Here is a 12838-nt window from a genome sequence, read left to right as displayed (position 1 = left end):
ATCTTTATTTTGAAAGGAAATAAAGGGAAACGTGTATGTGAAGAAGCCATAAAACTTGCACTCGCACATAAATATAAAGTAAGATGCCAAAAGCCGAAGACATTTGGCAATTTAAAAGTTAAATAAATCTCCGCGACCCTCCTTCACTTGTTAAAATTGCATATGCAAAGTGCCTGCCACTTTTCCCTTTCTCCGACTTCTTGGCATTGTGTAAATTGTTGCGCAAAAGTTTCTGGCTCCACGAGATATGGTGGTATTATTAAAGGAGTTGCAAACTGCACTGCAATAGAATATGCAGCGAACTTTTTCAAATGATTTTAGTTGAAGCTACAAAGAAAGAAATTGTAAATTTAAAAGTTCTTCTATGCTCTAATGTTTCATCTGGAGTAATTGTTTTCTGTGTAAGCACTTGCAAGGATATTCTTGTTGATTTTGAAATTTTGAATATTTCCTACCAACAGAACTCGTTTTTTGTTGTCCATTAGCAATTTTGAATTCACCTCCGGAGGTTGAACAGGTGCACAGTTCAGCCAGCGGATTTTTTGTGCTGGAAAATGCGCAAATTTTTCAACCCCATGCCGGCTATGCCAACTGCTCAAATCCATGGGCAAACTGGGTGGACGGATCCTTTCCTATCCGATTCCTTCCCTTGGCCCATGCGCCTGTCTGCATGCAAATATTTATGCATAAAGTTGGCTCTGTGCTCATTTTTACCCACTATTTTTGCGCCGCCTCGTCTGGGCCATGTTTGTGGCTTTTGGCATTGTTTGCCGGCTGACAACAGTCAGCAAAAGTTTGCGCTGCCAGCGGTCGAGTGTGACTCACTGCCTCGGATTCAGTTTCAGCTCCAGCTTCAGCTTTCGCCTGCCGCATAAATCATCTTTCTCTCTCCGTGCACTTTGCGGCCAACTTAGTTAACATGCCGCCGACTGCAAGCTTAGACAACTCCTGCATTTGGCCATCATGCCCTCTGGGCCAAAATGCAATGCATGCAAATGCAGAACTGATTTGTTGTGACGCAGCAACAACAGTTGCAGATATATGAGGCACGAGATCTCCCCACTGCCACCCACTCGCATCGCCGTCAAATGGTGCCACACAATGCCAAGCCTGCAACCAGCATTTGCGAAATTTTGTCAATTTGCGTCTGACGTTTAACCTTTTGGGGACTTGCACAATGATCATCGCTTACAACTTCGCTCGAAAAAATTTTGAACGCTTTCAAAAATAAACTAATAACCACTGCATACTAAGTTATAGTGGTAAATACTCTGCTTAAGGATACTTAAAAACTTACTAGGAATATGAGGGAATTTTAAAATATTTTTGTATTAAGACTTTTTTTACTTTGTAGCAACCAACAATTTGCTCTTTAGCATAAACATCAAATGTTTGTGGGTTAACCCAATAATACGCACTCCAGTGTCCAGGGTTAAGCCTCAGTGTGAGTGTCAGCAACTTGTTACCAGGGCCAAGTGCACTTCCATGTGTGTGTGCGTGTTTGTGTCTGTGTGAGCCATCTATGTGGCCCATGTGCGATTATCATCACGTAGTGGCATTGCGTTCATTTCACATTGCTTGCCGTGTGCCACTCGGCACACAAATTGCTGCCGTTGCTGCTGTTGCAGTTGCTGTTGCGTTTGTTGTTGCTGCTGCTGTTTCTGGTGCGCCGCCCCCACTTTGTTATTGTCCTTCACAATTGACAGCTGGGCTCCAGGCGATTCCTTGTAATACCAGTCCGTCCCTTGAGATAAATCTACCTTTTGTTTTTATACAAAGGTACTTCTTTCCCTTGACACTTTGTAATTTATATAAAAAATTTAATAATACAAAATCATCTTTATGCAATATAAAAGATATATATATTATTTAATTGAAAAGACGTTCATTTTTTTCAGTGCACTCCACAATACCCGCACCTCAACGATGCTAACGAATCCAAAAAGAGTTTATTAAGTGCATCGCTGTTCCGTTTGTTTTATCCAAGGAAAATTCCTTTTTAATTTCGATAAAATGAAATTTAATGAAATTGCTCGCTCGCTCGATGGGCAAATAAAACATCGAGGAGTTGGCGAAAAAGAGATAAATAAAAACATAAGCGGAATGAAAACCATTTGGAAATAAAAATCAAATGGAAGCTTCAGCTATGTGGAAATTCCCCATTTGGGCCAAGTCTGGCTAAGTTTTGCTGCAGATCTGAAAAACAGGAGTGGCATCGACCAGCCTGCAAGGAAATCATACCATTTCGGAATCACACACGCGTCCGCACAAAACTAAACAAATCGAATGCAATATTTTTATTCCGGAAACCTTTTTTATTCTCCCATCCCATGGCTCAACTCGATGTTTTTTCCACTGCGTTTTGCGTCTGGAAAACTCGACGGATGCTGCAGTTTTGATATTTTTTGCCGTGCATTTTTTAACGACCACACAAGTCAACAAGTGGAAGTTCCAAAGCTAACAGTTTCTTTAAAAATTTAAATTCTTGGATCGTGGTTCGGTAAAGAACTGTGGCTATTACTGAAGGGTATATATTTTAAGTCTCAATTTTAAAGATATCGCTTCGCACTTATATACCAAAGAAAATCTTGAAAAAGTTTCATTAAATGAGACAAATAATAATGGTAAGAAAATGAAACTTTAAGCAAACGCCTCGGACATTGACAGCAAATTACGCAGCCCAAAAATTTCCTTAAACAGATGAAAAGTTTGCTGGCCACGGCCCAAGCAAATTGACACCCGGCCAAAAAGCCAAAGTGCAGGGCAAAAACTTTGCACTGCAATTTGCAACTCCCTTCCGGGAAATTCGGGCTGGAAAAGTGGGCGATGGATCTGCACCTAAGTGCAGTGTTTAGCCTCGAATTTGCTTAAACAAATAGAGTTATAGGCAGCGACCATGGATACAAGCTGGAATAGCTGAGATCCAGCCATATGGCCACACTTTGAGGGAATTCGAAAGCGGAAAACTTTTTGGCATATTTTGATTGACTTGACAGTTCCCAACGCCCACGCCCACCCAATCTGCCCACCTTCGCATTTCCGTTTCCTTCCGAAGCCGCCGGCATGCCGTTGGAATTTTTCACTGCGCCCCAAAAGCAACAAGCGAGAAATGCTGATAAAAATACTTTACTTTGTCGTATAATAAAAATTTCATTACGATTTTTGCGGTGTGCGGAGTTTTTCCACCCTTCGCTCCTCCTCTTAAGTAAAAATGTAAAAACGTAAAAATGTGCAATGCATAATAAGCTCGATGGCGAACAGGAAGCGAGGCAAAGGGGGCGAACATGGCGCAGCGGAAGCAAAACAAAGGCAAAAAGATGCGCCGCCAATGGCAACAGAATGTAGCCAAAACCAAGAGGGAAACCTACAGAAGCGGGTAGCAGAAGGAGGAACATGATGGGGAGGGGATGGCGATGAGGAAGAGGACGAACAGCGAAAGAAAAACTCGGCTAAAGTAAAAGCTGGAGGGAATTTGCATATTAGCTGCACGAAACCGTCGTTAAAGCAGTGTGCAGGACATCCCGATTGATGGAAGGACGCGGAGTGGCATCGGGGATCCGGACATCGGGGACTCACGGCTGCCGACTAATGCAGCCCGGTCCTGGAAGCCGTTTTGCATCGAAAAAGGAATGGTTAGAGGAAGATTCGCCCGCTAGCTGCCTGCCAATTAGATGCAAATATATGGCAATTTTTGTTTCTTACTTTGTCTCTGGCAGAACTGTCAAAAGACGATGGAATAATTCCTAATATTGGCTATAGATCCGGAATATAGATACAGATACTTGCTAATGCATAAATGCCTTCAGAAAATATGGAAATATAAACAATTCGCTAGATGATGCTCATATCACCAGCATAGACATGGGAGATTAAAATTGACTTTAATTCTGAAGTAAATGTCTTGCTCATAATTAAACTTAATGGATTAATTCTAGGTGCAAGTAACATCTACTCGGATAACTCGTTACAAACTTTATTGCTATATAGATTGCTTTCCATGAGGAAGTATTAACTAAAATGTTATAATTGTGAATTAAAGAATGTAGTATTGAGGCTATCACCTTTTTCAGCCATCATGTCCCACACGGCGCATACGTAACGAGTGCGCAGGCATAATCAGACAGCGATTCAGACTCCTGAATGTCCTCGCAGGAGGAGTGTTTCCCTGTGTGGCACTCTGGAATGCGCTTAGAGCATAATTTGTTTCCAATTTCGACGTCTCGACATCGACTGCCACCGTACGGTGGCCCATCAAACTGCAGTGCAACCGTTTCTTCCGCTCCTCTGGATCTCCATAAACAAATCAACGAGGAGCGAAGCAGGAGGAGGAGTAGCTCAACTGGGACTAGTACTAGAACTGGGACCAAGACAGCGTGCAACCGGCACACATCATAGACACCGTCGCCATTGCCATCGCATTCGTCGTATCCTTCGTCATTCATCATTATGCAAAACGTGCTCCCTGGCTGGCAGCATGCTTTTAGCCCACTTCCTCCGTCGCCCACTCAGTAACCAGAAATTGTAGCAACATTTGGCTTTTATTGTTGCGGGCCAGCCACAGTTCTTCCACCATATCCCAAGCATTCCCAACTGCGGCCACTGCGGTGGCAAACTTTACGCCCAGCATTATTTCACTTAGTTGATAAACTTTTATGCCCGCCTCCTGCGCCACCGCCATTCCCGGCCAGCTCCTGTCCCCAGTTCCCAATCTCTTGGTTCCCAGTTCCCAGCTCATAGTTCCTAGCAGTTCCCACGTCTCATATACCATCTCTTTTGCTACACAGAAAATGAAGAATGTAGTGCTTACCGCGATGATATTTTTGGACTCTAAATACCTTAGATTCCGACAAAAACTATTTTATATTTCTTTACACACATCACAGATTTTATTTATAGTTAAACAATTAATAATCATATATCATATCATCATAATCATAACATATATTGAAATGTTTTTATAAAACATAGCAGTTAAAGTGATGGTGGTGATTGGTGGTATCCCAGCATACATATATTAGCCAATTACAAGTAATTATGAGCTTTTTATGTGCTATTTTTTACGGTGTATATTCATTCCTATGCTGCATTGTATGCTCGGCGTGGCATTTGGTTTGGGGACCCTTTCGCTTATAGTTTTGCCTGCGTTCCAGTTTTTTTTTTGGGTCTTCCAATTTGTCACTTGCCTTTGTGCATCGCTGGCTTTTTGTTTATATTTTTGCCAACTGCTTTCTGACAGTTTGAAGCTCGCAATTGAAGTTTTTCTTTCCGTTCCGCTGCTTTTGGTTTGCATTTATCAAGCCCTTCCGAAAAACCACAACAATGTGCTTGGTTACCGTGAGAGGAAATCATAATTTTAATTATGCAGACCGGGAAATAAATTTGTGATTGATTTTCCGGTGGCTATGGCTTCACGTGTTCCGGATTGATAAATGCCAGCGTGTGCAAAAAGTTACTGAAAAAATAAGCATGTGTGTGGATTAAAAATTCATAAAATATGCGCGCATAAATTGCCGTAAAAATAGATGTCACTGAGAAGCAATAGAAAAACTGCAGGTATCTTTTATTATTGGACAATTACAAAGGTAAGTCAAAAAGGGTCAAACGGGGAATATATTAATATAATGAAAATTTATGAATGAGATTCATGAATGAAATATACTTTTGATAAAGCAATTTAAATCAAAACACCAAAAAGTTATTAAACATATTTTTTATCTTAATTTCTCACTCTGCTCAAGTCATAGATCACGATAGATAGTTCGCGTATTGAGTGTGCGACACTGGGTCTATAAAAAATAATTCCCACGGAGTGATCGATAACTCCCATCGCTTAATCTGGGCCTCCTCCCCTTTACATATTTCAAAAGTCCCGAGGCCGCAGTCAGTCAGTCAGTAAGTAACTTACTGCGATTATAGTCGGCAGTTGGCCCCGTCCTCAGCCTGCCAACTTGGTTGGCTGAAAAACTTTCCTTGGCCATAAGGCCGAGTGCGATTGCCGGCTTCCTTATTGTTGGTCTTGCTGGCATAACTGCTGCGGCTGCCTTTGCCTTTCGCAACCTGCGGCAAATAAATTGAAATTCGTAATTATTCCCAACAGCATGGAAATTTATTCCGTTTTAATTGAGTTTTCTTTTGTGTGTGTGTAAATTTCTGGATTCGATGTAAAAGTGAGAAAAACCTCAGGGCAGACCAACTGGAATATAAATTGAAATGGAATCTGCATTATTATGAAATAAGGATTCCCGGAAAAGGACAGGCTCTGCTTAAGCGGGTCAAAGTTTGCAAAGTTTCAAGAAAGGTTGGTATAAATTAGCTTAACCAAATCGTTGCGTACTAAATTGGTAAATTTATGAAATTTTTATGTACTCGTTTTCCAAAAATGATTTCATGTGACGTATTACGTGCTCAGCTTGAAAACTTACATATTCAGAAAATTGCGTATTTTTCTTTGAAGCATATGTGATTGCACGTGTCCGGAAAGGATATCTTTCCTGGCCAAAAACTCAATCGTTTTCAGAATGCGAATATTTATTTCCAACTAAGGTTGACATGTCTGTGGGTTAACATTCAATTTGGCTCGAGCACATTCCCCCAAACGATTTCCCCTCCAGTTTCGTGGGATTTTGAACCCGAAAAGGGCTAAAGTGCAACTGCATCGAGTGGGAATCGCAGAACGTGGCCAGGAGTATTTGGTTTCTGCAAATGTTAAATGATTTCAATTGTTGCTCCGTTGTCGCTCTGTTTGCCTTTCATTTGAATAAGCTTTTCCGAGCTGCCCGTAAGCACGTACAGACCAGGCCAAAACGGACCGGCCAAATCGGGCCAGAACTTGTGCAACACAAATTGCAAGCTGTCGTGCGTGTGTGCGTACCGGGGCTTCATCTCGTTTTGTCTTTTATTTAACGTTTTCATAAACTGCAGAGCGATCCCAAGACCAATGCCTGCCCGCTCAACTTTTGTTGAATTATTTGCCTGGCAACTTTTGCCGGCATATCATCAATCAGCAAACGGGTGGCATTCCCTCGTTCCTGGGCTTTTGCTCCGATTTTGAGCTGTAATCTTGGACAGAATAAAACGGGAGAAACTTCCTCACTTCCTTGCTTTTGTGGTTGCATCGGACTTACTGCATCTCCCAGGCAACGAATTATTTATGAATGCATTTCTGTCTTCAATGGACGTTGAGCTTTAGTAGTTATTTTAAAATAAATTAACATGGAGTTACACAGCATATGTAATTTAGAATTAATTTACTGTGAGGGCAGTGAGCTCGAACGATTAACAAATGCCCCTAATGCCCTGTAATCTTCAACGGTCCGGAGTTTACAAAACATCCTTTCAATGCACAACATTTCTGCCTAATTGATCAATACATTTTACTGCTGCTTCCTTCCTTCCGTTGTTTTGTGTGTGCGTTTCTGCCATTTGAATAACAAATTCCAACGAAAGGGTTTTCCGCGCCATAAAAAAACCATAAGACGAAATCAAGTGTACACAGGGCTGCAAGCAGAAACAATAAAATTAGGTATTCTATTTGATATAATAATAATTACATGTTGGGCAAACTATAAGTTGTTATGGCTTAACATTTTGTAAACTCATCAATATACATATCTTAAAAAACATTTAAAACGAATATGCGCCGTCCCTGGTTCTTATAGCCAACTTCTGACCTGCCGCTGTGTTTGCTACCAATTTTCCATCTGCTGACTTCACGTCGAAATGGGCAGAGCAGATATAAAAGAATTCAAAGAAATCGCGAATTTCGGAACGCCAGAAGACGTTCACTTATTTTTATTTACTCACCGGATTATGCTAATTTTTAAAGTGATTTACTATAGCCAATAGCAGTCGCATTGCGTGCGCTGCAAAATTTCCGTTGACGCACTTCCTCAGAGGTGGGGATTTTTTTAAGGCAAATCAACATAATTCTTCAAGTTTGATTTCGTGAACTTAGCTGCGTGTTTAAGTCAGCCTGTTTAGAGCTGTAAGGCTGTGGAAAATCGAAAGAAATATATAGCATTGTGTGCGGGGCAAACCGAAAACAATAACAATGAATGTGCGATAATTTTACATTTTATCAAGCTTCGAGGGCTCTCATTTTGCCCGTTCGCCATTCGTTGTCGTCGCCATTTTGTATGCGAGCATTAAGCGGCTTTGGCTCTAAAGCTCTGCCACTTCACTTTTCCCAAAGACGAACAAAAATAAAAACGAAAATAAAAACACACTCGCACAGCACCAGGCGTATGGGTAATTTATAAAAAGTAACAAAATGTTACGTATACGCCCCAGCGACCAAAGGCAAATGTCACACACCGAGCTTTGGCGCCGAGCAAAGTAATTCCCCGCCCTCCCTTAACCGTAAGCGGCTTAGTGGTGTCGTCGAAGGAGCAACCTAGCATTGCTGCGGTTATATAAGTAATTCGATTATATTAATTTTACCCGAAAAAGAAGAAATGGAATACGAAAACGTAAACGGAAACGAAAACGAAAGGGAAAGGCGGAAGAATCCTGAAAAGAGAAGCCGCACGCATGGCGTTCATTTATAATTAATTAGTGGAAATTTTCGTTAATGGGCATCAAAATTAAACAAATGAGTGTGTGCGTTTAGCCATTTAGACCCAATCTGAATATTTGTACAGAATTATTTTCGAAATCAAAGGAAATTACTTTACAGGGATTCAATTTAGATTTAACCAAAACGATCATACTGGCTTGTTGCCTTCCTAGCTAACACAAAATGCTACAAGCTTTCTGAATTTAATTTAGTTAAATAAACTTAATATTTTTTTTATAACAAAATTAATATCACTTTGCTGTTAAGCACGTCATTCTATTTAAATTGCAAAATAGAGAAAGGCCTTTGCTCAAATGTAAAAATTTTCAAAAGAATGTGTATGGACATTACTGATACTAATAAAAAGATGAGCAGAAAAAAAAGGAAAAGCAATTTAATTAAACGGCTTAAATACGCTTTCAATAAAGGGCAGCAATTAATTAGAACAAGAATAATAATATATACCCAGCTGTGTTTTTTTTACTGTCGAATGACACGTTTGGGCAACTATGCAACTTTTTTCCGGATTTTAATTTGTTACATTTTGCTGTCCGTCAGTTAGGGACAGGAGTATAAAAGTGAAAGCCCAGGGACAATAGATGGAAAAATTCATTTTGAGTTGTTGCTTGTTATGTTTTTGTTTGCCCTTTTTCGCATACCATATGCATGGGCGGATGCCGAGTGGGCGTGGCAACAAAAGTGCAGCCAAAGTGTCAGCATGGCCTGTTGCCACCATGAAAATGTTAAAGTTTTAATGACGGAGACTCACATACGAAACGACACTGAGATAATTTTGGTTAGATTAACATTTTATTCTTTTATCGTTTATTTGCACAATAAAAAATAAACATTAAGTGGTAAGAATATATCAACACAAATATAACAACCCGTGTGTTGGTCACGCGAAGTGAAACCTTGCGAATTATTTTCCTCAGTGCATTCGTGAGTGATGGGGTCTGTGGGCTGTCAGCAGTTAGAATGACATTAACAATTGTTGGCAATGCGGCAAAAGCAATTTTGTGCAATGAAATAAAAGGTCAAGTCAGCGACAGACAGAGATGGCAGGAAGGATAGACAGAGAAGGCGACATTCGAAAGGCGCACTGTCAGTTGTTAAATGTCGTGTGGTCGGTCGCTCGACTGATGTTTTTTCTCATTTCTCCCAGAGAGTCCTGCCGTGTCCCTCGAATTCTTAACTGACTTCTTCTAATTGCCGACGACCGTGCTGCATGCTGCATGTTGCCCATTACACGTTGCACGTTGCAGGTTACTGCTGCAATTAAGCTGCAACACGTCCGCGCATCCTCACGCAGTTGCCATAAACAGGCAACACTCGGAATATAAAATGTACTACTCGTAATTGAAGTGAAACTGCTTAAACATGAAATCAACTGCAATGGCAAAACGATTTTCTCTAATTTGCTGATGTGCATACAGATTAGAGGCGAGAAAAGGGACAGTTCCTGCAAATTGACGTGTGCTATTTTGGCTCCTTCTCCGGCTTCCTCCGCTTATGGTAAATCAATTTAAAACCAATTTTCCACAATGAGTGAAAAGTGAGAGAGGAAACTCCCTGCGGTTGCCAGGCAAATGGGAAAGGAAAGCGAAAATGCTTTGTTACTCGGCGATATTAAATATTCATTACTTTAAGCTACTTTTCCCGAGTTTTAAGACTGCAGTTTCTGTAAAAGGCGTTGGCTTTCCCACTTTCATTCCGTTTTTTGTGAGAAAGCTGTTTTTAAAGACATCGGATTCCAATTTCCTTTTGCCAGGCTACACGTTTTGCCATTTTCCCGAACGTGATGCGAATTTACACATACATAAAACATATGCAACAAGAGGTGTGGCCAAGACTCTCAGGAGTTTTCCACGAATTCATCTCGATGTACGGCGGAGTGTGCTCACTGCGGCGTGATAAACGCTTTGTTTCTAGAGCTCGATTTCGACCAACTGGGGCGGTTAATTTAGTTTGTGGTACTAAACATTAGATAAGATACTAACCTCAAAGCTTCTCGCTAAATAACAAAATTTCTATATGTATTAAATAGTCTTTCATAGTTGATCATATTCGGTATATTTATATTTCAAAATATATTCATGTTATTTATTTAGATTTTTTTATGTGTACATTCCGTCATAAGCATCAAACTAATGGTAATCTGAAAATAGACAAGCTTCCAGGAAGAAAGTACTTTGGGGAATCAAACATATTTTTAGCCAGGGCGCGTAGGTGGTATTTATTTTTCGCACATGCAAAATATCGAATGTAATAAGGGTAGTGGATAAAATTTGGGCACTCTGCCACGGACCTGAAAAATAAAGTCGAGGTACCTGACATCTTCACTCTGCAAATGAACCGAAAGCAAATAAGTGATTAAGATCCTGCAACCGAGGACCTGAAGATTAAACCATGGGCAAACACGAAGAAGTTTTGTCATCTGTCCACAGTAAATGTTTGTGGGCCAGGGTCTCATGACTCAATTCCTGCCATGCAGTTTCATCGAAGGCAAACAAAGCAATTGACAGGCATCTGCAGATGGGCATGCTCGGTGTACACAGTGCGTATGCACAATATATTAACATTTTCCAATTCTTATCTCAGCCAGTGGAGCACGCTTCGATGAACCAAAAAACGTTAGATGGATTTACGAAATTAGCAAAACACTTGGATAAACATTTGAATCGATTCGAGTGTGCGCTCTAGCGTAAAGGCCAAACTGCACCTGCACCTCAAAAAGATGCAGTAATCTGTGCACATCAGTAACAAACTATCGGCCAGTACCTCTTACAATTTAGTTACGTTTGGAATAAGAATATAATATTATAACAGTATTTATTTAGTAACAGTAGTATAAAAATATTGTGCATAAAATAGATAGTATACAAAATAAGGATTCATATACAACTAAAATATATTTTCTCACCAGCAAGTAAGATGTCAAAAACAGCTAGTTTGCTGCGAAAAGACTCAACCTTTTTAAATCTGAGATATAGCAGTACCCTTTCACCGCTGGCCTTCAATGCTAACCCTTTGCTGCCAGTCAGTCAGCCAGTTTGACTGGCTCATTAACCCGGCTGCGTCAACACTTGACGCTTGATACATATCTCGCATAATTCTTGGCGCACAGGTAAGTACTCGTACGCTTCACGGGGACTTGAGCTATTTAACTACATCCATCTCTGTTTGCACTTGCTCACTCACTCGCTGGCTTGTTTGTCTGGTCCAAGTGTGTTGTATAAATATTTATTTGTGCGTCGCAGAGGGGGAAAATTCAGAGAGAATTTCACCATTTTCCACGGCAAGCTAATGCGTCGCAGTTGTGACACATTTCAGCGATATATGCGAAACTAAATGACGCCAAGAAGAGGATTCCTATCTGCCATCTGGGGGGGTGGAGCCCCTTCCTTACCCCTTCCCACCCAGATAAATATAATTTGCTGGAGCGCCACACTCGTGGGTCTGATTTGGCATTCGAGCGCCTGACTTTATTGTTAGCCCGCCACTTGGTCTTGTTTTTGTTTGAGGAGCCAACTCCCAAAGTCTCCTGCTTATTACAGCCAAGCACACGTGCTCGAGTCGGGTTCGTGGGGCATGCGACTTACATATACTTATGTACCGCACTGTATGTAAATCTCCGCACTATTGTCTGCGAAATCTCGAACGCAACAAGATGTACGGGTATGCGAACTCGACTCTGGGGCACACTTAAGGCAAACTTAATTTTTCATGCTGTTGGCAATAACAAGCGAGGATGTTCACACTTTCCCCACTATAAATTTCATTCTGAACTTTCTGGCATGGCAGGGCATGCAAATATTTGAAGTCATCTGCTAGATTGGCATCACACAGCCGAGAACCATTATGGCAAAGTTAAATACCAATATAACACATTTACCGTAGCTAAACTATAAATTTAACTTTGGAACTTATGAGATCTGCCAATCTAAATAATATTTTCCCGATGACAAGGAACTGTGGAAAATCGTTATATATTTTCACAGTGCCTGGGTTATTTTTAGCTGCCAGCTCTAATTAATTGCCAGCCCTTTCCGGTATATCGTGAGTCAACCCGCTCATTGCCAGGCATGTCGCACACATTACTCATCCGCCACGTGCAACGATCCCACATCCCCACCAGCCTCCCCTCTGTCCATGTCACTCCTCTGCAAGCTGACGTGCAATTTCAATGGTCAATCAGAGCGTTCAAAGCAGCTTCCTTGCTCCGTTTTTTATGGCCATGACAATGGCAAGTGAAATTGCGCCAAGCCCCAAACGAAATTGCCA

General features: G+C 41.0%; 1 long non-coding RNA gene across 2 annotated transcripts; it reads right to left on the bottom strand.

Annotated features, from left to right (window-relative positions):
- Window positions 1–4996: 4996 nt before the first annotated feature.
- On the bottom strand, window positions 4997–8092 carry LOC27208044. Of its 2 annotated transcripts, XR_006541871.1 has the most exons (5): window positions 7804–8092; window positions 7551–7707; window positions 6423–7497; window positions 5906–6057; window positions 4997–5452 (listed from the first exon to the last, which is right to left on the bottom strand). It is a non-coding gene; the product is annotated as an uncharacterized LOC27208044 (long non-coding RNA). The 2 variants fall into 2 exon arrangements; XR_001600671.3 differs by lacking the exon at window positions 7551–7707 and having other exon boundaries at window positions 7804–8084.
- Between the last annotated feature and the right edge of the window lie 4746 nt (window positions 8093–12838).

This window comes from Drosophila simulans, chromosome 3R, assembly GCF_016746395.2.
Source record: "Drosophila simulans strain w501 chromosome 3R, Prin_Dsim_3.1, whole genome shotgun sequence".
NCBI lineage: Eukaryota > Metazoa > Arthropoda > Insecta > Diptera > Drosophilidae > Drosophila > Drosophila simulans.
Note: the sequence above shows the minus strand (reverse complement) of the source record. Positions and strands in the feature narration are given on the sequence as shown.